The following is a 22,776-nucleotide window of genomic DNA, read 5'->3' on the forward strand; positions in this document are numbered from 1 at the left end:
GTGGTAATTACAAGGCTGGAGGTCCAAAGGTATCTTCTCTGATTAAAGGAGATCGAGGAAGCCCTGGGCTTGTTTCCTGTCCTCTGGAGACCTGTAGAATAATGAATGGAAGGACTGGCTGATTGAAAGGAATGCCATGTAGTGGAGGACAGCCAGGGAGAAATGGTTCAAAGCAGCAGGAGTGCAGTGCTGGTGGCCCACACGAGCCATCAAATCAGAGCTGGAGCTGAAGATCTAAAAGTCATCCCCACTGAAAGCAGCACCGATCCCTTGAGAATGGGCAAGCTCTCTGCAGAGAGCAGAGAAAGGAAGAGTCAAAGACAATCTGAGAGAACACCCTTATTCTGGCCAGATAAGCAAACTGAAAGGTGACCTATCCTCTTACCTTACTTGAGGCTGATAGTGAAGTATGTATTGAGAACAGGCGGGAGAAAGGACGAGTGGCATTTTAGATGACACAAGAATAAATGGACTTTCCTCCTGGAGGTACATATTATCAGGTCCACCTGTCTGTGCCTCTTCTTCACTTACATCACTGTTCACTCACGAGATGACATCTCTGTTGTCTCTAGAATTCAGACGATGACTGAATGAGTCCTTGGCTTTCTTTTCCTTTAGAGAATATGGGTTGAGATGTAGAAGCCACAGAAATAAATCAGCCTCTTGATATGGATGTTTGTATATTTCCTTCTCCCAGGGAAATTCCATTCCAGAGAAGATATCAGCAAGTCCTGCTTTTTTCTTGATTCAGTTTTCTAAATGAGTATTCTCATGCTCAAAATTGGAGCATGTTTTCAAGCATGACCTTGAAGCAGTCAGCTGGGGCAGCAATCTCAGAAAGGTCTGCCTGTCTCCCAAATGCTTGTCTTCTCAGCCTGAAATTCCTGGAACTAAAAATTATCTCATCTACTCATCCTATTTTTTTCTTTTTTTAGCGTGAAGAACTAGTCTGGGAGCAATGAAATGACCTTACTCAGGGTCATTAGTACATATAAAGATTAGATTTGTTGTTGTTTAGTTGCTAAGTCATGGTCAACTCTTTTGCAACCCCATGGATTGTAGCCCTCCAGGCTTCTCTGTCCATGGGCTTTCCCAGACAAGAATACTGGAGTGGGCTGCCATTTCCTTCTCCAGGGGATCTTCCTGACCCAGGGATTAAATGTGGGTCTTCTGCACTGAAGGCAGATTCTTTACCATCTGAGCCATCAGGGAAAGACATTAATGGTTGAGCCTGGGTGAAAAATATGGTCTGCTAAGAGGATAAAGAACTGCCTCAAATCAGGAAGTTATGAATTCCAGGCAGTTAGAAGTGTTGGCTGGAGACTTGAGGGGCAGTTCTTCCCGCCCAGGATTGAACACAAAGCATAGGTGGACGTGGAGTCCATGCACAGTATTAGATGTGCTGCTGATGGGGACAGCAGACACACAGACAAGATCAAAGTGTGCCTTGAATGGGGGAGCAGGAAGTTCTGCCTCCCCATCAATATTCAGGCTGATTCTTTTTCTGAAAATTCTGTTTTAATTTCATAATACAGAAGGTCTGTAAATTGGGCAGTCCTCTCAGCTCCATGCAGACTCTGAAAATGAATAGAGAATCCATCAGTGCTGGGTGGACTTGGCTTCACAGTTGTTAATCATCTGTCAGGCTGAGGCCCCTGAGCCAAGCAGAGACCTCATACTTACTGAAGGCAGTCTTGAGAATGGGCTGGGAACAGTTCAGCTCAAAGCCTTAGATTCTCATTCCACCTCAAATCCTAAGGAGTCTCAGTGCAAAGGGGTTCTGGACAGAGGAATGGAGAGTGAAGAGGTGTGGGAGAGGGGCTGCAGGAGGTCGGGGTTCCCAGAGAAACCTGGGAAGACACAGGCCAATTTGGTGGAATGATGTGTTTGTTCCCTTGACCTTTTCTGTAGAAGGTGCCATGGTTTTCCCTGAATTGCATCCCTGGGGAGAGTAAGGGATAACTTGTCCCAAGGTCATGCTCATCAGTGATAGGGATGGAGAAATGTCACTCTGTGCCTTGTTGGCTCTGCAATTATTCAAATGCTTTGCTTATAATACAATCACAGCTCTCAGCTCTGATTATTGGCATCATCAACATCATCTATTAATGGATTCTGAGCTCCTCTGGGTACAGGGCATTGAACAAGATGCTAAACGGTGCCAAATTCAGAAATGAAAGCCACAAAAGAGCAGAAAGTGGACCAAACCAGGCATCATTCTGAGTAGCAAGATTTAAATCAGCCTGAATCTATTCATGTGTGCTAATCTTAAAGGGCCAGAGCCTTATAAATTTCAGAAAGGTATTAATTATTCCGCACTCCTTTTTATCATTCTTGTCTCCATTATTTTCAGCTGTCTACTTTTAACTAGAAGTATTTAAACTTCTATTAGTATTCTTTTATCCCTTTTGTTAAATAAACTTTCCTTTTTCACCTCTCAGTCTCTCCCCATGTGGCCGTCTGGAGGAGGAGAACTAGCTGAAGGAGGACTTGCCTCCAAATTGGCCAGAGCTTGCTGTGTTTGCACAGTGGCACCTTGCTACCTGGCATTTCTACCTGACTGTACCTTAGGAACCAAGCTCAGAGTGAGGAGACACACCATGCTGAAAACACCCATCACCCCGGCATGAAAAATGCTCAACCCACTGCAGAGCTCCAAACATCTGTTCTGCCTTCTTTCATGCATGTGCTTTTAAGCTGATGGTGGGAGACAGCCTGCCAGAAACGTCTGAGTTTCCACAAAGTCATATTGTAGGTTAGAAGACAGAAGGCATTGTTGTATTAAAAACCTGTTCACCAGAACCTCCAAAATGAACAGATATGAAAGGTTCAAATGAACCCTTCAGGATTTCTCCATCTAACCAGGCCTGAAGCTCTGCCTCTCATTAATCTTTAATGAACAACAAAGAAAATGCATCGCTGGCTAATTATTGTGTAGGGTGGCAGATGCTGAGCAAGGAAAGATCCCCAGAGACCCATCATTAAAGGGACGCTGTCAAAAAGAAAGTCTTATTTTGAAATGGATTCCCTGACCTGTAACATTATCTATTCTTGTTCAACTTGAATTACGCTTTTCTCTCGACGCTTTACTGTTGTCTCGGTCTCAGGGATTTGCACTTTGAGCTGGAGCAGTCAGGTGATGGAAACTGAAGGACCTCTGTGCTGCCTTTCCTTGTCATGATGCCTACGTGCAGTGCCTTTCCCTGCCTCTATTTCCTTCAAACCTCTTAATCTTGTCCCATGCTGAGCGAGGCTCTCCCTGACTTTGAATATTCTTAAGCAGTCTCGGTGTGTGAATTCTGGAATATAAATCCCTTTAGGGCAGAAGCTATGTCTCATCTCTATCTAGTACCTACCACATGCCCGGTACGTAATATGCTCAATAAGTGTTTACTGAATTCGGTGAAATTGATTGTACGTGCCTTGGGCTTATCTATTTCTTGTTCCATGCTACTTCTTTAGCCTTCAACTGAAAATTTCCTTGAGGGTAGGATTCCTGTGTTATTCTCCCTTTGCCCTACTGCTGAAACACTTGATACAGATTTATATATGTAACAGGATCTCCACATATTAGGTGGCCATGTTAGTTGTTTTTCAAAGTCAGATTTTTTTATCTACTCAGTAAAAACTGGGCTTCCCTGGTGGTTCAGATGGTAAAGAATCCGCCAGCAATGAGGGAGACCTGAGTTCAATCCCTGGGTTGGGAAGATAGCCTGTAGGAGGGCGTGGCAACCCACTCCAGTATTCTTGCCTGGAGAATCCCCAAGGACAGAGAAGCCTGTCCTCCTCTGGGCTACATGGGTCGCAAAGAGTCAGTCAGACAAGACTGATCGACTAAGTACAGTGTAGCATAAACTATAAAGTGTCCCATTGGAGTAAATAGTTACATGCTCTCTCTAAGATGAAACTAGGCTAATCTGACTAGGTTTCCTTTCATAGATAATTTTATTCTTAGGTTTAAATGCAAGGGTCTATATTTTTAGGATTCTAGGGAGTCAATCAGAAAATTTTTTGAATTTGAAAATATTAATATCAGTTAAATTCTAAATGAATTGCTGAAGTGGTTTGGAACTTTTAGAAAAGAAGGTGGTGATTCTAAGAGTCAACACAGCCTCATGTAAAGCAAGTCCTAGAAAACACCTTCTTCAGAAGGGGTGTGAGATTAGGAGGATAAGGGGATGTGACATAGTATCTTGATTTAAGTACCCCACTTGACAGCGTTTCCCTGAATATTCTGGTAGATGAGTCTGTAACAAATTGAACATTTATATCCAAAGAGGCATGGTGAGTGAGCCCTGTCCATCTGAAAGGAGTCTCTAAGAAAACTGAAAAAGGTTTTGCCTTGAACTCTGACTCTTCCATGGTTTTAATGCATGACTGAAATGGTGACAGAGAGGGAATCAACATTTGTTCAGACCTGTGACATTCTAGAAGCTACATGATCTTTACCTCATTTCATGGATGGGGTGGCAGTAGGGGTAGGGGCTGGTCTACTGATGACACGAAGCGTGGTTGGAGGACTAGTACTACAGATTCTAAATTCTGGAGATCAAATCAGTTGCTGCAGGAAATATGATGGTCCTACACTCAGATTCAAAACAGTCTACTGCTTTGAGTCACAACCTATAAAATATGGAAAATCTGGCTTGGAAACAGTTTTCTGGAAGGGGATTAGAGAGGGGTGGGAGTGAAGAGAGGTTCCGATTGATTAAAGTTGACATAGAACTATAGTCTCCTGCAGCTGCCTGAGAAGACAACACTCTAAGGGGCCGCAGTGAGTGCAGAAGCAAAGCCCAGGGAGGGTTGACCAGCATTGTCTGCGTCAGCCAAACCAGTGCATCCTAGTGTCCAGGGAACAATCACATAGAGGCGAGTAGCAAATATCAAAACAATATAAATCAATTACAACATATATTTTCAAAGCTGTCTCCTATTCATTCCACCATGTAGGCCTTCCAGCTATTCTTTGAGGAAGTCAGTGAAATAAAGGAACCTTGAGCAGAAAGGTGGGGTGACTTGGCCGACCACCCAGCCAGTGCAAAAGCTAGATCTCAAGCCAGGATCCCTGGACTCAAGCTAGTGCTCTTCCTCGGAGCCATGCTGCTTATCCAGGTCAGCTCCCGGCCCCAGCCCTCATGCGGCAGCTGCTCCCCCGGCTGGCGCAGAGCAGCTGCATAACAGACAAGGGCCCTGGCTCTCAGCAGAGCTGGAGCTGCAGTGCACCGGGGAAGGGCTCTGCCGGGTTGTCACTCAACGCCCCTCCACCAAGCCCGCCCTCCTTCCCGCACTGCTCCCTTGTGAAGTGAGGGGTATAAAACACAACCAAATGCAAACCCGTGGTTCTCTGCCAGCCTGGCCCTCAGAGCTGCCCCCATTCCCGGAAACAACACCTGAGCACCATTCATTATTTCTACTTCTTAGTATTAAAGCCCTTTTAATATGGCATTGGAGACCATTGGGGAGTTTTAAATTTTATGTCAAATCAGGATTTATGGGCCAATTCTGAAATGTTACCTCTGGGCTCGATAATTGCAATTCCCTTTTAATCGCTCTCTTAGACACCTCTGTTAAAAGACTTCAATTATATCCACACAGTGGCCCCCAGGATTGGGCCAATCTGAATACCCTCCTGTGTCACCTCCTTTTGGAATCCTGCATGTGAGGCTTTAGCCCTGGGTCCAGTTTGAAGATACCATGTCTAACAAGCAGTTCCACCAGCAACCTGGGAGGGTTCTTAGGAATCTCTCCTCACAGGTAGTCGTGAATTTAGTGGCTGTGCCCCCAAATACCCCTCCCCCACCATTCTCCAACATGTGTGTGTTAGTCGCTCAGTCGTGTCCGACTCTTTGTGACCCTATGGACTGTAGCCCACCAGTCTCCTCTGTCCATGAAATTCTCCAGGCAAGAATACTTGAGTGGGTTGCCGTTCCCTTCTCCAGGGGATCTTCCCGATTGCAGGTGGGTCTCCCGGATTGCAGGTGGATTCTTTACCATCTGAGCCACCAATGAACCAAGAATAGGAGGCAAGAAATGAATGCATTAGGATGTACATGTTCCACGATGGTTGTTGTAAAGGCTGTACAATTCTGGAAACAGGCAAATGATATTGGAAAATTTTCCATAGGAAATCGCTTAAGGGAATATGCTTGGAAGGAGGGTCAGAGAAGGGAGCAATCCTTCAACTGAGCCCTAGGGAACCCGATGATGTTTGGGGAAAAGTACAAGTAGATGCTATCTGAGGGGGTGTGCAGGATTGGAAAGGAACCCCCACCACCAAGGACAAAATGAGGGTACAGGAGGAGAAACTGCCTGTGAAGGGCAGCCATGTCACAGAGAGGAGAGAAGGGCTGCAGTGACAGCAGGCTCTTGCCCTCTTCCCAAACGCCCAGCTGGACCAGGGCACAGTAAAGGGGCTAAGACAGAATGCCTGGGGCGGGGGCAGCTAAGGGGCCACCTCTGAGCTGTCACTAATGCTCTATGTCTGGCAACAGCAATATTTGTATGGGAGAAATGCCCAGCTCGGTGTCCAGTCACCAACGGCTGAGAGGAGGTTTAACTGTGGGCCGAATACATCTGCTTCTGTTTGACAGCGGGCTGGGTGGGGGACAAGGTTCAGACTAGGGAAAGGGGAATTCACCAGAGTCTTGGGAAGCAAAGAGAAAGCCCGGGACTCAGGGCCTCGAACACTGATGCTCCAGGACTTGACCTTGCATAGAGGCAGCCAAGAGGGAATGAGACTCCCAGACCTTGGTGAAGAGGTACCCCAGGCCCTCCGTCAGCAGCCCTTCATAGGCTACATGGGGATTGCCTACACTGGAAGGCACAACCTGTGAGAAGGCAATTAGTGGACTGGACCAAGGCACCAAGAGCCTTCATCACTTGAGTGTGACCTAACAAGGCAATGGGGTGAGGTGCATCTCCAAACAGAGTGCAGTCACCTCATAGGCAAAATGATTCATTGAGGGTACTATTAACATAGCAACTGACATATATGACTCATTTAAAAATAAGATATTAAATTTTACTAATATTTGGTATTAGATTGAGAGGAGTATCTGTAAATGCTCAAAAGACTTTTATAAAAGAGGAAAGAGGTAATAAGATCTTTTTAAACTAGATGATGTACTTGACACTGAAGGATACAGTGACATATGATTTAATTCAATATGGGACCTTAGCCCCTGGTCCACCCCAGGCAGCTTCCCACAAACCACAGGCATACATAGAGCCAAGTCATAGGTGAGGACCAAAGGGTTCCAATTACCTTCACTCAGTTCAGTAAGAGGCCACAAGGATTAGGTGTCAGATACTGGCCCTAGGATTCTAGCGTTTGTGATCTTTTTCTGTCTAAAAGGCTAGGTTCCATTTCCTTCTGCTTTTCATGCCTAAATTTTCTCACCTGCAAAATGGGAAGAGTTGTGTATTATTCCTGTCCTAAAAGAACTGATGTTCATTTTCTCCCAAGTGAAAGTGTAAGGGATAGAGGAGGCTCCCAACTCAGATTTTTCCCACCTCCCCCCACCTCCCCACACCCATGCCTCTCATGCCCCTGCCAAGGGACAGCTCTAGAAACAGGAGACCTTAATCAATGAGGCTCCACACATACCAATGCCAGGCAGACATCATGGCAGACAGTCCCCACATGCTGAGGCCCATCTTCAGGGGATGGAGAAGAGAGCACCAGCCTGCAAATCATGAGACCAAGCTCTGGTATTTCCTCCAAGCAAGCCCTGTAACCCTTTATTCTAGTCTACCTGGCTGTGGGACAGAGGATAAGAGCACCTGTGTGCATGTTCCCCAGGTTAGGCCAGGCAGGGTAGGGTAGGGTGCTGTAAGAATCAGATGAGAGGCTGTGTGGAAACATGGAGCCCTTCAGGTGGGAGCCAGTGTGCTGAGGCAGCAGTCCCATGGCTGTCCCTAGAGGCACTCACCCTGTGAACCTGAGGATTCTGGACTGGGGGGTCCATCTTCACCCTGAGAACATCTCACCTTTAAATCTCCTGATACACACAGTGATTTCTGTGCTCTGCACACAAGGGACCCTCAAGAAACTATCTCAACCATCTCAGCTCTGACGTTGTGGGATCTCTCAGTGTCTGAGGCCAGCCTCCCCTATTTCCTACAGCAGCCCTGTCTGCACCCTGCTTCTGTGGGAAGCCAAGGCATAGAGAGACAGCCATGGACTTGAAGTTTGACAGACCTGAGTTTGACTCTCAACTGGTTAAACATTGCTTACTAAATCAGACGAAGATAATTCATCTGCTGGAATCTCAGTTTCCTCATCTGTACAATGGGCCACCAACTCCTACCTCTCACAACCCCTAAGGGATTAAATGAGATAGCTGTGAAGGGTTCCTTCAGGTCCAGGGAGTGGTATGCATTATAAGAATTATAATAATCTAATAGCAATGTAACAATTATTACCATCATTGCCGGATGACACCACTGGCAGGGGTCCAAAGCCAGAGAGGCTCGCAGACCACCAATTCCTTCCACATCCAGGACCCGCCAAGAGCAGAACCTGCCATCCAGCCCCTGCTCTGTGAGCATGAAGATCCAGAGATGAGTGGCCGCCACCTGCTCAGTGCAGAGGCCAGCAGCCCCTTGAACCAAAGGCTCAAGGCTGTTTCGAATGATGTCTCTGAACCTCCTGAAAGGTGTTGGCAGACCTTTGGAATCATCCACGACATTCACACGAGCCAGGAGATCCTGTGCTGAACCTTGTCTTCCCAGCCTTTGTCGCTGTCTGCTCCTGCAGTCCTCTGTCCTTTGAGGATGCCTTAAACTGGGAGGAGAAAAGGGCTCAGCTCTCCCTCTGAGCTCCACGAGAAGCATGCTAAACACTTGAATAGGCTCCAGCTTCAGTGATCTGTCGGTACAAGGCTTAGCAAATAGATGGGTCTTATAGCCTCATCCCCAGAAGCTAGTTTTTATTGACTCTTTGGAGGTCTCTGCTTGCTTTGGTTTTAACAAAACTGCACTGCAGGCTTACTAGTGACTATGGTGACGTTTATAATACACTGGGTATCCAGGCAGCCTTTTCTAAGATACTTTATATACATCTCTTGAGAGGAAGGTAAGGAAGATTGGCTATTCCTGTCTTAGAGGTGACTGTTCCCCAAGCCCTTATTGATTAAACAGATCATTGAAGGGGAAAAGGGGAACCCGCCCTTTCCAGAAAATGGCAGCTTCCAGTATATAGGGCCAGGGCCAGTGTCAAAAGATTCTGAGTGTTCAGGGCATTCTTATTGTAAATATTCAAAGTCTAAGATGAACTGAGAGAGGGGAGGAAAGCCTGGCCCCATGCCTGGGGATTCCTGCCCACCCCAGCCTGAGCCCAGATCTTTCTGGCTCTGCTTCCCATGTACTCCACTTCTAGTGCAGGCTCATCATCCCTTCAGAGTTCCAGGTCATTCTTCCAAGCTGACCCTTTAATGTCATGTGAAAATTGGTGGTGGAAATTTCAGCCCAGAAATTGGCTCCCAGGTGAACATACCGTTGGCACAATCTCAGCCTCTCAAGCGGTTCTGTCTGCTACGTTCTGGAAAGCTCCCACATGGCTGACACAGTAGAATCCTTAAGTTCAAATTCCATTAGTTTCCTCAAGCATGGCTTAAAAGTATGAGCATTACCCAGGCGAATCTAATAGGCCCATGATTCCTGGGTTATTAGCAAGCACTTCCTAGTATCATTGTGAAGTAGAGCCTCCCCGAAGGTGAAGGTGATATTGTTCATCTGGGAGGCAGAGGTAAATGTGTAGGAAAATGTCTGGTGTTCTTTCTGGCCCCAAGGAAAACTGGACTCCTTTGAGAGAAATTAGTTGTTTTTCTCAGTCTATGGGCTCCTGTCCATGGCAGGGGTTGTCACATGGAAAGATGACGCCATCCATCATCCACAGTTGGTAAAAATATTTTAAAGTTTGTTTCACCACTTAGTGGGGATGATATTTTTTTTTCTTTTCCATAATGACTTATCATAAGAGACTGCATATAGTTCCCCGTTCTATACAGTAGGACTTTGTTATTTATGCTTTCCATATGCAATAGCTTACATCTGCTAACCCAGCCTCTCACGCCATCCCTCCGCCTCCCCCTTGGCAACCACAAGTCTGTCCTCTACGTCTGTGAGTCTGTTTCTGTTCCGTAGATAGGTTCATCTGTGCCATATTTTAGATTTCACATCTAAGTGATGTCGTATGGTATTTGCCTTTCTCTTTCTGGCTTGCTTCACTTAGTATGATAATCTCTAGTTGCATCCGTGTTGCTACAAATGGCATTGTTTCATTCTTTTTTTATGACTGAGTAGTATTCATATATGTGTGTGTGTGTGTGTATATACATATATATATGTGTAGGTGTGTGTATATATATACACACACACACACACAACCTTTTATTTATCCACTCCTCTGTTGATAGACATTTAGATTGCTTTCGTGTCCTGGCGATAGTGAATAGTGCTGCCGTGAATGTAGAGACCCATGTATCTCTTTGGATTAGAGTTTTGTCTGGATATATACACAAGAGTGGGATTCCTGGATCATATGGTAATTCTATCTTTAGTTATCTGAGGAACCTCCGTATCATTTTCCATAGTGGCTGCACCAACTTACATTCTGGTGGAGATCATTTTGAACTATCCACCTATATTAGTTTGCTAGGGCTGCCACAAGAAAGTACAAACTATAATAAACTAGAAGGCTTAAACAACAAACCTTTATTGTCTCACAGTTCTGGGAGTCTAAGCTCAGGGAGTCATTACCAGGGTTGGCACCTTCTGAGGGCTATGAAGGAGAATCTGCCCCACACCTCTTTCCTAATTCCTGGTGATTTGCTGGCCATCTTTAGAATCCCTTGGCTTGTAAACGCATCATCCCAAACCTCTATCTTCGTCTTCACGTGGCAGTCTGCTTGTGTCGGTCTTGGTGTCCAAATTTCCCTTAATTATAACAACATTGTCATGTCAGGTTAGGGCCCACCTTCATGATCTCAGTTTAACTTGATTGCCTTTCTAAAGACTCTACTTCCAAGTAAGGTCACACTCTGAGGCACTGAGGGCTAGGACTTCAACACAGCTTTTTGGAGGTATGCAATTCAACACAAAACACCCCCCTTTCTGACCATTTCTTCTAGGACCAGAATAGATCATCCAAAAATAACAGATGTCACTTCCGCCAAGAAACTTTTCTTAAAACGCCCCAGGCAGGGTCAGGCATATCCTTATCCTTGCCCCCTGTACCAGTCACCTGGTGCAACCTGGGAGTTGGATTCCTTAGTCAATAAAAAACAGCCTAATAGAGAAAACATATAGAAGGAATTCTGGGTACAGGGAACCCCCTGATCACATGCACAAGGACAGGAAAGAGCCCTGGCATTTTCGGGGAACCAGAGGTGGGTCTTGAGGCCGGTGGAGAGCATGGTCATGTTTGAGTTTAAAGAAATTGTTTCGGACACAAGGTATAGAATAGAACCCTCCTCTGTCTGCAGAGTAGAGGTGAATAGTTTAGGCCACAGTCCTTCTCTGCCCTGTGAGAGGATTAGACATGGGGATTTCCAAGATTCATGCCATATTTACATCTTCCAACCCTACAATAGCATCATCATCTACTATACTGGGCACGGTACAGTACAGGGACTGCAGCAGGGCCACTTAGCCTCTCTGTGCCAAGGGGCCCAGGACACGATCGATCAATGCCTCTGGCAACTGCCTCCATGCCCCTGGATGGCCACTTTGAAGAGGGCAGCACAGGAGCAGAGTGTGAAATGAGGCCTCATCTTTAATAGGGACAAATCTGTGGGCTGTCCTGACTTCACCTGGCCAGGCCCCTCCATCCTTTTCCAGCTGACCACTGTCCCAGCTTCAGAATTTGCTTACAGGGCCACAGTTTTATGGCCAGGTCTACACTACTGTATAAGGTTTCAGCACAGAGGCCTGGCTTGGCCAGAGATTTATGACTGAAATGGAGCCTCTGGGCTTGGGCGTCAGCATTTTGCTTGGCACAGAGGCTTGAGTTCATATTGAACCAATCAATACGATAACACATTAAATGGCATTTAAGCTGGCTCTCTAGGGACCGGGATGGGAGACTGGCTGTCATTTGAGCCCAGGGGAAGAGGACAGATTCCAGGCCTGGGAAACCCTGGGCCTCAAACTGGGACACAGGATGAAAGCCCACCCCCAATCCCACTCAGGACTCAGGGCTCAAGCTGGGGCAGACTGGGCTGGAGGAGGAATCCTCCAGAAAATGGCCACATTTAAGGTTTCTGTGTTGTCTTTATATTTCTTCATCTGGCTCTGGGGAGGATGTGTTAAAAAAAAAAAAAAAACAAAGAACTGCATTGAGTTGGCTTGAGAGAAAGGACTGTGTTTACAAAGAACAGATGGTGCTAAGAAGTTATTGAACAGAGAGGAAGTTAGGAAAACAGATTCAAGAATCCCACTGGCTGCTGGTGGGTGATGTGCCCAAATCTCCTTACAGAAAAAGTTCCAAAGACAGAATGATCACCTAGGCCTCTACTCAGAGAAAATCTACCACCCAGCCTGCCAAAGAGACTGTCTGGTAAATCTGTAGAATGGGGAACCCCACTGGGATCCCCTCTTGTACTTCTTCTGTAATTTTAAGTTATTTCTGGAAATTTGACACCAACCAAACTCTGTCTTTTCACTTCCCCTGCTCAGCATCCAGCAGGTCCTGCACACAGTCCCCTGATCAGGGAAGTTCATTAGATGCTGAAGGAGGTAGTGACTTACCTAAGACCTAATCCAGTATTCAGAGAAATGGAAAGAGGAGTATCAGGATCCTACAGCTCACTACTTCTGATTTGAAGTTTTCTCTCGTTTGATTTTTTGCCTAAATATTCAGTGTTCCCTCCTTTAAAAGAAGAAAAGCTCTAGTGAATCCTCTATGGATTTTTAAATATGTGCTTGCGTGCTAAGTCACTTCAGTCATGTCTGACTCTGTGCGACCCCCATGGACTGTCAGTCTCCTCTGTCTGTGGTTCCTCTGTCGTGGGATTCTCTTATACCCTTCTCCAAGGGATCTTCCCAACCCAGGAATCAAACTTGCGTCCCTTAAGTCTCCTGCCTTGGCAGGTGAGTTCTTTACCACTAGTGCCACCTGGGAAGCCCATTTTTCAATACATACTAGAGCTAAAAGAAATGTTCTTAGACAGTAAGCTTGAGACCAATAGTTGCTTGAGAATCAACTTACATCCTTATACATTTTCACCAGAAGTTTCTAAACATATGCTAATCCACCAGGCTCTTGCTGTAGGGCCCAGGCTTTTGCTTCCAGTGTTGGCCTGTTTCTCGGATATTCTACAGTGTCTTTCTGTATAAATCGCATTCCTGACAGCACATCCATGATTTTCAGTTTCAGTTTTTTTTAAATGGAAATAATTGTCAAGTCCTTGTGAACCACTCTGAAAGTTTTCAGGATTTTTTAAGGTCTTTTTCTTAATCTTTTCTGTTGCCCTGAGTGAGTGAGTGAAGTCACTCAGTCATGTCTGACTCTTTGCGACCCCATGGACTGTAGCCAAACCAGGTTCCTCTGTCCACGGGATTTTCCAGGCAAGAATACTGGAGTGGGTTGCCATTTCCTTCTCCAGGAGATCTTCCCGACCCAGGGATTGAACCCAGGTCTCCCACATTGTAGGCAGACGCTTTACCGTCTAAGCCACCAGGGAAGATTAAACAAGAGTTATTTTTAATAACTTACCTCTGCTATGCTATGCTATGCTAAGTCACTTCAGTCATGTCCGATTCTGTGTGACCCCATAAACGGCAGCCCACCAGGCTCCCCCGTCCCTGGGATTCTCCAGGCAAGAACACTGGAGTGGGTTGCCATTACCTTCTCCAATGCATGAAAGTGAAAAGTGAAAGTGAAGTCGCTCAGTTGTGTCCGACTCTTAGTGAGCCCATGGACTGCAGCCTACCAGGCTCCTCCATCCATGGGATTTTTCAAGCAAGAGTACTGGAGTGGGGTGTCTTCAAAAAGTAATTCCGATTGTTCTTGCTCATGTTGCATCCACTTAGTGAGTACAATTGGCATAAACAGAGTTGGGAATAAGCCAAACTAACTCAAGTGATAGGAGTGGAAGGTCTAGGAGCATGAGAGAGTAACCTTGAACATTCAGTGACCTTGAGCACTCAGAGCACAGGGTGTACCTTTGAAAAGAAAATGTAGAGATTATGCTAATCCAGCAAGCAGATTGGTCACAGGGAGGTCATTTAAGAACATTCCTTCTACTAACATTTTTTCTTACAAATGTGGCTATCATCAGTCTAATGGTCTCCACCTCACATCCAGTGATCTAGGGGCTATGTCTGCAGAGGTTCATTCTCAGGCTCCTCTTTGTGCATGGCCTGGTGTATAGAATGAAGAAAAGCTCTCTGCCAGGGAACCAGGTGGATGTTTGCTGCCACAGTCCCATGTATTCCCACATGGTTGTGACTATGTAGAGCTTGAGGGGAAAAGGAATAAGATAGCCTGGGACAGCACTGGAAAAAGCCAAATATTTCTTGGATACAGCCTTTTCTGAGCACTGCTGTTCTTCAAATACTAGCCACCTCTGACCCACTAAAAATTCTTTTAATAAACAAGTTATTTACGTTTAACATAAATTTACACCCATGTGTGATGTAGTAGGAAGTGCAACAGTTTTGAAGATAAATCATCTTGGGTTCATATCACCTTTTACTATTTACTACATGGGCAAGTTTATAAGCTCTCTGAGCCTCAATTTTCTCCCTTATAAAATGGAGATGGTCATATCTGTCTCATGCATTTATTGTGAAAATTAAATGAAATAAAGTAAAATAGCTGCCTTAAATCCTTTCTGGAATGAAGCAGAATGTAAATGAACACACACACACACATACAAATAAATGAGATGTATATCGAGTGCCTGGCACAGTGTTCCTTGGGGTATTTGCATTTTTGCATTTGTCTCTTCAGTGCTGCATGGGAGACTGGAAAGAATCCCCAAAGTTTGGGTGTTCTGGGGTGGGAGGCTCCCCCCTAATCCCTGAAATCCCATCATACTCAGTCAATTTCCTGTTCCACCCTCTTGTAAAGTCCTTCCTCGTAAGGTCATCTGCCATAGCGGGTATAAGAGAGACAAGAAACACTAACCTAATAGTAACAGTATTAGCTGATGCTTCTTGAGTGTCAGCTAAGTCCTGTGCATCTGTTAATCCACATGGTCTTCAACACACCTCTTATAGGGTCTTTTACTATCCCTACTTCTTAATGATGGAACTTGGGCACAGAGAGATTAGGTAGGTAGCTGGCCAGAAGTCACAGTCAGTAAGAGGTAGGATTGAGATTATAAAATGGGAAGCCTGCCTCCAAGGTTTGTGCTCTTAATCAGTATACTTCTCCTGAAGGAAGGAAAGAAAAAAGGAAGGGAGGGAGTAAATGAGAAAGGAATTAAGGAAGGAAAGGAGGGAGGGAGAGAGGGAAGGAGATAAAATTAGAAGCTAAAGAGAGGCCAGGAAGAAGAGCCAAAAACCATTCAACTTTTTTCTTTGCTCAAGAGCATGACAGAAGAATTAGGGGAAAGGCAGCTTGGGAACATTTTCTTAGCCCCCACCTAGGGAAAGCTGGGCCACCTTCCAGATCCCTGTCACCCACACAGCATCTCTGATAGAAACCAAAACTGCTTTCCGACCATCAGTGCTAAGGTCTCTACCGAGTCCACTGTGGCCCCAGTGAGCCCATCCATGTCTCAGCACCTCACTGCTCCCACAGTTCCCTCCAGAAGAGCCAGAAGCCACCCTCAGCCTCAGGGCATCTCTTTCCACCACGGGCTGGTGGGAACCACATCCTGAATCAACTGGAAACCTAGTTTCCATCCAGCTCCAATTCTCTCCCGGGCACACACATCTAACTTCTGGGAAATCTTGAAGGGCAAGGAATAACAAAGCCAGGGCTACTTGGGTAAAAGACCCCACACCACATACCAACTGTAATTATTATTACAGAAAATTAACTAGCAACAAAGGACTTTACAGTAAAATTTACATTGATCTGGCATTTTCTTCCCTGCTATCTCCCATAAAAATGCTTTAAACGCAGGCTGATTTAATGGAAACAATAAAAAATAGTGCTGAATGGTTTATATTTGCTGTAGAATTACTACAAAGTCTATTTTTAAAAAACCTTGAAAGTTATGTGTGCTTCTTTCCTTTAGGATAAGATTAGGGAGAGAAGTGCAATTGACTTTTTTTTTTTAATCGATCTAGATGAGCTGCCACAGGCTCAATCCCTTATTTCTAATGAACCTTCACACCTTCACACCCACATCCCGACACTTGTCAAAAGAGAGTCTTAGCAAAGGGATATGTGAAGGAATGTCAGCTGTGTGGCCTGAGCCTTGACAGTCTTATGCTCAGTAATAATAGTAATCATGTGACTAAGCTCCATGTGAAAAGGACGTGGCTGGTTGTCTAATTTGTGTGGTTTCCATCATCCTCAATTAATTTGTGAGCTTAGCTATCCTGGCAAGGGGGTAGTCACTACCAGAATGGCTTGGCACTTGTAGCCATTACAGAATGTGGGATGACCATATCTTTTAGCTTCGAATCCCTAGCTGTATTCATCAGAGCCAGAAATTGAAATAAAGGCCCAGGAAGACATGGTTTCTAACCTCAAGAAGCTTAAAAGGACAATTTAGGAAGGTGTTCGTAAAGACTATGGAGTCACATGACACTAGGTTTGAAACTCAACTAGAAGCAGAGCACAGAGTAGGCCCTCAATAAATGTTAACTGTTGTTGCTGATCACATTATTAGTGCAGTTATTAATATCATTAGAATTGTTGCCCTTGTTAATATTCATTAACAAGGTTCAAGGCTGAACTGGGTTCTAGAGGGTGTTCATGCATGAGATGGGACCTCTCCTAGTTGAGCACTCAGGTCCCCTCCATGTCTCAGGACATACTATAACTCTTTGGGTTTCCTTCTTTGGGTTCTAGGTCCTTGCACAAAAGCTAGTTTGATGGTTTTCCATGGCCCTTCCTTCCCCTTTAAAGTGGGGCCTATGTGTGGGCAAAGGGGGAGCCAAGAACTATACAGTGAAAAAATCCCAAACTTCCTTCAACCCCCCCAAATTTCCCAGTCTTTAGGTTCTTCCTAAGGGAAGGTATCATTACCACTTGAATGGATGAGAGCCAACAATAATGAATTGACTTGAACTTTGAAATTAACTCAACTTCACTACTATAGGGAAAGAGCAAATTAGCCAAGATGGCATGGTCAGGCTTTCTTGCCCCACAGCCTCTCACTCTTGCCCCATGTTTTGTAAATAATGATTATGTAACAGGTGAGACCACTTACAGCACTGTGCATGTGTGTCACAAGATAGCCGCTTGGTCACAGGCTACTCTATGCAGTACACCTGTGTATGTTTCACCATGAAAGCCCTGGCTGCTGCTGCATCAGGGCTACACTGGAGCAATATCATGGATATGTTATATGAGGTCATGCTATGGCTATGTTATGGCTGCTGCTATGGCTGCTGTGTCAGCCAGGAGAGAGGCTATGTTATGGCTGCCATGCCAGTCAGGAGAAAATAAATGTTTCTGCAGTTCCTGTGGCTCCTTGAGTTTCCTTCCAGCCTCTTAGCTCGTGTCTTGACTACCCTGGGTTCAGCGAACAGTACAAACTGCAATATAAAGAATGTCAGAATCTTGTCTCATTTAACAGAAATCTGTTGGTACATTTATTCTCTTATTCAACAAATACTTAAGTGTCTAAAATGTATCAGGCCCAGAAGACGCAATGATGAATGATCCATCACCCTGACCATAAGGAGGTTGAGGTTGGGGAGTGGCAAGACACAGAGGACCTCCTTCCTATAGAAATTAGTGAAAAACATTGACTCCCACCAGACAGAACCACCTGTTTTCTGTATACACAGTCTGTATGGGCTCTGCTCATGTGCTCATGCCAGCCTCCCTTTCTACATCACCCTCTTCCCAATTCCTGCCCCTTCTTCACAACCCATCCTCAAGTTACACCTCCCCTGATCACCGGATTTAAGACATCACTTTGCTCTCTATGATTCAGCAGCACATAGTGCCTGTGCTGCTCATTCAGCTCCTCTATACTGCTGTTCTCGGGGAAGGCAATGGCACCCCACTCCAGTGTTCCTGCCTGGAGACTCCCAGGGACAGAAGAGCCTAGTGGGCTGCCGTCTATGGGGTCGCACAGAGTCGGACACGACTGAAGTGACGCAGCAGCAACATACTGCTGTTCACTGTGAAGTTCAGTTCCTACTTTTACTCTTCCTCGCCAGTCTGTAAGCTCCTTAAGTACAAAACTACATTCTCAACTCTAAGGATCCTCAGAGCATTTAATATGTTATCTAGTGTACAATAATGCACCAATAAATGCCCGAGAAATGAAATTCAATTCAACAAATCCTAACCAACATCTAGACATAAGGCATCTTTTCACATGCTACAGAAAGATGCGAAGCTAAATAGAGGATTTTACTCCAAAGTGAGATGGGGCCTTTAGAGAGTTCTGGGCAGAATATTGATCTGCTATCATAGTCCAATTATAACGTATTTGGTTGTAGGAGTTTTTCAACATAGTTTCTTTTTGTTTCAACATAGTTTCTTTTTGTTCCAACATAATTTCTTTTAACTAAAAATTTTTCCTCATTTCAACAAAAGGTGGCTGCTATTCATAAATTGCTAATGCCTTTCTTACCTTCTTTTGTCTACTTTACTCTCCCACTTGAATCTTATAAATGAATTGAGATGCAAATAGTTTCATGGCCCAGTGCCATTCTATGAAAAAAAGTTCTGGTCTTCTGTAAGAATAGCTCCCATTTATGGAGCCCCTGATAAGGACGTTTCTTGTGTACATCTTTCTCATAAATCCTCACAACAATCTAGAAAGCTAGGCATTATGACTCCCACCTTAAAAATAAGGAAATAGGAGGTGAGAGTAAGTATATAATTTGCCTATGGTTGCTTAGTAGATCATGGAGCTGAGAAGTGAATGTATGCCTCCTGATATTGAAGCAGCTAAAACCATCTCAGAAAGGGGTTCCATTGACCAGCATGTAGGTTTGATGGCTCACTTTTGTGAGCCAGCCCTACATCAACATCATGCCTATTGGAAGATCACACAGCAGGAAGTAATACACATTCCTCCATCTTGTCAGGTGCCACCCATGGCCCTCAAGTGCTGTCAGAAAGTGCCCCTTCGTTCTGGACTTAAAATAACTTTCTGCCTTCATCCTTTTGAGACATGCTGCCAACCCTTCAATATCATCAGCAGCTTGGCTCACATTAGAAGTGCCAGTCTCCTTTAAACTTGGAGAGACTGTCCTGGTATGGGGCAGTAGGAACCTTAGAGTTTCTGTTTCCATGTCATATCTTCTTATGACTTTTTTTGCTTTTATGTGTGCATTTTCTGACAAGGTATTTCACTTTCTGACTGGCCTGTCTGTCCTCAAAACCCAGACTGGTGATTCCCTGCAGCAATGCTAAGTCAACACATCTTTCTTTATCTCCATGATTCTAGCAATACGAAATGTGACTGAATATACAGACTGATTCATGGGTCACATTGTCTCCTGTTCTTGCAGTTGTGGAGCAATAATATATTTGATTTTAATCTTTGGTCTTCAGATAACCAAATGGGTGACCTTGAACCAGTCTCTTCATTTCTCTGAGGGGGTGGAACTGAGTCTCTTTGGAGAAATAAGTCTGAGTTATTTGACAAATCTTTCTTCCACCTTCTGTAGAATATTATTGGCCCACTGAAGCTTTCAGGGTTTTGGTAAAGTGTTTTGTCACTAGGACTTGGGTGATCTGCTAGAGAAGTATTGGTATCAGATCAGTATGAGACCTTGGAGAACACTAACATTTTGCTAATGAAGAAACTAAAACCCAAATGGGTTCTGGGACTTACCATACCCCATGAAAGTCTAGGACCATAATCTGGGACTCAGTTCCCAACCTGATGGCCTTTGAATATACAGCTTCCAACCTCCAGGTCAGAAATGGACCTTGCTATTCACAAACCAACCCTTCTGCCTTCTTCAGTGGACTCTGATTCATTATGATGCAGCCACTCAGCAAAAAATGTGTAGTCAGTTGTTTTCTCAGCAAATTTACACCAAGTTGGAGATACTTTCTGTGGTTGAGAATACAACTGATTAGAAAACATTTAAAATTTCAGGCATTTGGAGTAAAGTGCCTTGTTCAAAGTCATCAGGCAAACCGTGGGCAGAGCCAGAACTGGAAGTAAAGAGCTCCAGAGAGACAACTGGAAGATAATGGATGATGACAGGCCATCCAGACCATGCTTCTGGCTTCCTGAAGTCCAGATGGACTCCCCACAGTGTCATGTTGATTGATCGAAGCACCAGTGCTGAGATGACTGCAAATCCCCAGCATGTGCATATAGCTGCACGTTTGTCTCTAGGAGGCTCTAGGTTAGAACATCACTTCCCGCCTTGCAAGCACAAGTAGAGTTGCCACCAGCTAAAGAGGGAAATAGGACCCTAAGGAGCAAGTTTCATGACCATTGGGATGTCAGCCAAGAAAATGGAGGGAGAGAGAAAAGAGAGTGTGTGGTATTCCCCACCCCACCCCCCATAGGGTTTTTGCTGTCTCTTAAACAAATCTGACCCTAGGTATAAGCTTGCCCTTTTTCAGTCCCAACTTCCTTGGTTATAAAATCATGTTTGGCAACTGCTCTGAAAGTTATTAAAGTTGCAGCAGTAAACTATGGGAGGCCAGAGAATTTCAGACAAAAGTTATTGCATCAGTAACTCAGAAACTAATTCCTAAAACTCTTGACACATTTATCCAGAGGGCTACTGCCAATACAGAAATGGAAATCATCATCAAGGGCCACTGTGTACCTGGAATTAAAATCCATCATTCCTCAGAGCAGAGAGCTATGACTGTGGAAGAATATGAATAGTCATGCCTTTTCACCACCATCTTCCCTCAAAAATAGAGTCCTTTATTTTTCAGAAGAACAAGAAAAATTCTGCTCTCTTTGTCTCTTTTTCCTTAAGAACCCCTCATTTACATTTTCTTTTCAATTTTTTTTTTCTTTGACAGTTCCACATTTAAATGGAAAGGCCCCTTTTCCTTACTCAATTGCACTGGTTTTATTTTGGATAGAAATCCTGTTGGGTACAGAAACAGAGAACAAACTTCACAACAGCAATAGTCTCTTCTACAGCATCTATTGTGGGGAAACTTAATACGCTTTTATCAAATGGCAGAGGCACTGACTCCATTGCTCAGAATTAACTACAAAAGAGCATGGAAAGGGAACAGCACTGCCTTCTTCATCCAGCAAACCTCATTGCATGCCCAGCAACATGGCAAGAACCAGAGACACACAATCCCCATCCAGGAACACCCCCCTGAAGACCATAGATTGCTTTGCGTGATGCCTTCCTCACCAAAAGTTAATGAATGGAAAAGATTTGATGGGATCCCATGTCAACAAACAAATGGAGAAATGAACCCTCTAATTCAGTGTTAGAGGACTGACAATATCCTCAGAGTTTTAAATACATATATGCTTTGACCCAGGTTCTAAGAATTAGTCCTAAGATAAACTCACAGGGCTAGCCTCAGCCTGATCATAAGGAGGAAAAACCAGGAGCAATGCACAAATCGTTAAAATGCAGCCTTTGACCTGATCATGTAATTTATATTGATTGTCTTATGACAAACCATTGAGGGAGCACGTGTGTGTATGACCTTATATGTGTAAAGCTGTAAGCTACAATGCTGCTTACAGAGGTGTTTACCAAGGTAGTCTCTAGATGAGTTTCCAGGTGACTTTTACTTTCCTTTACCAACTTTTCTGAATTTTTAATACCTTTATACTTGAAATTTGGGAGGGTGCTTTAAAATTTTTTTAAACAAAAAGCTAGTCTTTCCCTAAGTTCCTTAGCATGCGTACTACCATACCTAAGCCCAACCTAGTGGTAAGACAGTATGAAACATTGTGATGAGTTAAGGTGAATCCACATGTCAAAATTCATCAAATTGTACACTTTGGATGTGCAATTTATTGTGCATTATACCTCAATAAAATTGTTTTTCTTTAAAAGGAAAGAAAATGTGAAATAGTCCAGGTAATTTCCATTCTCCACACAAAGTTATCAAAATAATTATGTATTTTAAAAAACCTGAATCAATGTTGGAAAGTAAATTTGATGTTGCAATCAGTGACAGGAGGCTATTCCAAGAGGTTAATAGCCTGAGTGAGGTGTAAAAATGTTCATTTAGCTTATTCTCTATTCTCTGGCTGTGTCAGTGTCCTTGATTATAGACAGATGCAGAGCTCACATTTGACCTGCTTCTGTCTACTTCTGTTTGCACCTTTTTGCAGAGTCCACGTCAATCTTAGGTAGCTTTTACCCCAAAATACATGCTTCAATGCACTTTAATTTTCCCGCAGTCAATAAATAGCACTTGCTAGCTTCCCTTAAGTAACTATATAGCAAACCCGAGGATTCTGAGATTTGAGGATGAGATAAAATTCCCAAAACCAAGCATTCTTTCCAGAGATAATTATTAGTACACTGATAAATGCTTTGAAGACTATTCCTTCACTCTGCTGGCAGATTTTCTCAGGTGTACATATTTTTTCCTGTATGAAATAGTCCAAAGGTCTGGCGTTGCCTAAAAAGTAAGACAAAAGACACACCAGTGGCCGCAGTAGGTTTAAGAATTGGGTCTCTGAGTTAGTTGGACAAGAAGGAAATAAATGTGTGTGTGTGTTG

The 22,776-nt window shown here is 44.3% G+C and overlaps 1 protein-coding gene across 1 annotated transcript in view; it reads left to right on the plus strand.

Moving 5' to 3' along the window:
• ALK (ALK receptor tyrosine kinase) overlaps positions 1-22,776 on the plus strand; it is a 732,834-nt gene that overhangs the window by 518,202 nt on the left and 191,856 nt on the right. The gene's annotated exons all lie outside the window — the stretch shown is intronic.

This window comes from Bos taurus, chromosome 11, assembly GCF_002263795.3.
Source record: "Bos taurus isolate L1 Dominette 01449 registration number 42190680 breed Hereford chromosome 11, ARS-UCD2.0, whole genome shotgun sequence".
In the NCBI taxonomy this organism is placed as follows: Eukaryota; Metazoa; Chordata; class Mammalia; order Artiodactyla; family Bovidae; genus Bos; species Bos taurus.